The following is a 2,783-nucleotide window of genomic DNA, read 5'->3' on the forward strand; positions in this document are numbered from 1 at the left end:
AAGTATAATCCGCATATGCTCACGAACTACCATATTTTTTGGGTTCTTAGACAAAGAGGACGGCTAAAGTGTAACAATACCTTGTGGTCGGTGGACATGTACAGTGAACATCGAAATAGCATACGTTGTAATATTGGACGTGCTCTTTTGAGGGAGATAGAAAAGGAGCTTTGTCAAAACTGCCGTGCCGTTACTTCCATTTGATAACGGTGCAACAGGAGCCACGCGTTTCGTTTTGCATGAAAATGGAAGTGGGTCAGAGTGCGAAATCAGATAGTGACATGTGCCTGTGGCCGTCTTCATCGCTTTACAAATGTTTTGTTTATTAAATATAACCATAGAGGATTTGAGAAGCTGACGGTGTAACATGGTGCAACCTCAATCACAGTGTTATGAATGACAAAAAATATACAGCAATCACGACGGGATCCACATCCGATCTTATAACTAGAAGTTCACCATCATACTGTCATGCTAGCAATATCCTAACTAGAGTATACACTTAAGGACAAAATAATTTTTTTCCTTGGAAGAAACTTACTTTGAAGTAAAAAAATAAAAATAATGATTTGTAAATAATGGATAGCCATCCATTAAAAATTGAATAATGGAGAAGGTAAAGTAAAAATTGTTGAAAAACGGCGTCGAACGGGGTTTTGGATGGAGCCTGATTTTTAGGACCCTGAGTGCGGCGGAAAGTCAATAGCATTGAAAAGGACGTTCCAATTGAGTCGAAGTGTGTGGAATGGAATCACACGAGAAGTAAAAGCACAGAGAATTGTAAAGTGAATGGAATTGCAAAATGCAAGGAAAATTTCGAGTTTTGGGCCGTCTTTTATGACATTGTGGCCTAATTTCCTAAAAAAATCTCTAATTTTAGGTCTAATTTCAATTCTGCTCCAATTTTTTTTTATTGTCTAAAAGAGAATTCTCAAACTTTCACTCTAGTCTCGAATCTGTTTATGCATAAATCGCCAATAGTTTTTTCAAAATTATCAACAGCATGACCAATTAGAGGTTCGTTATCGAGTCTCGCATCTTCGCCAACACCCTCACATTCATATAGTGTGCGTTTGGTTCAGCTTTTTCAAAGAGCTTTTGGCTTTCAAAACCTCTTGAGAAAATGCTGGGGTGTTTAGTAAGCTTTTTCGAGGGGCATCTAGCCAAATGCCAACCTTGAGAAGGCTGAAAGCTCAATGTTGAGAGCCCCATTAGTGAAAATTAGTCAGTTGCCTATTTTGCCCTCAAAATCTAAAATTCATTTTACCCTTTTTAAAAGTGAAACCCCCATATTGATGATGTTCATCATCATCGTCATCATCATCGTCTTCTTCTTCTTTAGGGTTGTTGGCGAAGGACCGACGAAGGGACAATGAAGCTGCGCGACCCCAGTATACGGTTACCCAAGTCCCGATGCCTGGGGTTGTGCAACCCAATTGACAGCGTCGCGCGACCCCAGGCTACCGTCTCGAGGCCGACGGTTGCTGCGCCGGCGCTAGATCCGGCTTGTCGGCAGCCCGAGCCCTTCGCTAGAGTGTTCTTGTTTTCATTTTAGAAAAAGAAATCAAAATCGAGGCCCTTTGCATTTTTTTTTTTTACCAAACACTACTTTAACTAAAAGTTGCTTTACAATGATAGTTTTACCAAACACAATTTGTGTTTTCAATACCGAATCAAACGCACAAATTAGCCTTCTGTTGATAATCTTGAAAAAAACAGCCATTTTTGTAAGGCATGTGCAGATTTGAGATTGGATTTTTTTTAAGACAAAAAAAGGTATGATCGTAATTGGGATTAGACCTATATTTGAGAGTTTTCTTTAGAAATCAACCCATGATCTTGCCAAATGTGTCGCGGTAATTGCTTCTAAATGCCACTCGTGCACTTGCAGTAGCAGATCTTCACTTGGTCGGACGCTTGTCGTCTTTTTCATTGCACGTTGATCTTGGTGGGGAGAATGAACATTCTAGGCATACAAAAAGGAGAATGCTTCCCCGATAGTATGACAGTACTATAAGTTATTTCTAATTATAGATCCACACATCATCACCTCGTGTTTTGCATAAAGTACTCATTAATTGAAGCATCGTGCGATCGGAAATAATGACAATCTTGTCAGATTGTCAGGTTATAAGCATCCATACTAAAAGATCAAACTTTTCATTAATCTCCATTTTTATTTTGCGAAAAATAAATGATATGGATAACATTTGCTTGTGCTTATAAAATTGAACGAACGAAGAATATTTTTATTATTCACAAAAATATTTAGGCATAAATTGTTGTTAATGATGGAGACATTGTTCGTTGACCCATTATTTCTAGAGCATTCATTTTCCACGAAACAATTCGGAGCCTATGTCTCCAAGTGATCATTACTGCTCATATCGCTCCCCGTGACATCAACTTTTCGTATGCCGGTGGTGTAATCGGGTATAATCCACAAGCGTGATTAAGGCATCGATTGTTTGTACACACTTTCGATTAAATTTGATAACCTTATTCGTTGGGTTAGTAGGTGAAATCTTTCATTCAATTAGTATTTGTGTAAACCGTATTTCACACTAACCGTAATCGCATTAACGGAAAAGTGGAAGCGGAATATCTGTCCTCCTCCATTCTTCTCCTGCGCTGAACCGGAGTATAAAGGTTGAAGGCGGGAGGCTGCACAGCCGGTCGACCCCGCAAATTGCTAACGGCCGATTACATCCTCTTTGCCGGCCAGGCCGGAGAAGGGGCACGTAAAATAAGGGTGCGTATGATAACGCTCCAGAAACGCGTAT

The sequence above is a fragment of the Rhodamnia argentea genome, chromosome 10, assembly GCF_020921035.1.
Source record: "Rhodamnia argentea isolate NSW1041297 chromosome 10, ASM2092103v1, whole genome shotgun sequence".
NCBI classification, from domain to species: domain Eukaryota; kingdom Viridiplantae; phylum Streptophyta; class Magnoliopsida; order Myrtales; family Myrtaceae; genus Rhodamnia; species Rhodamnia argentea.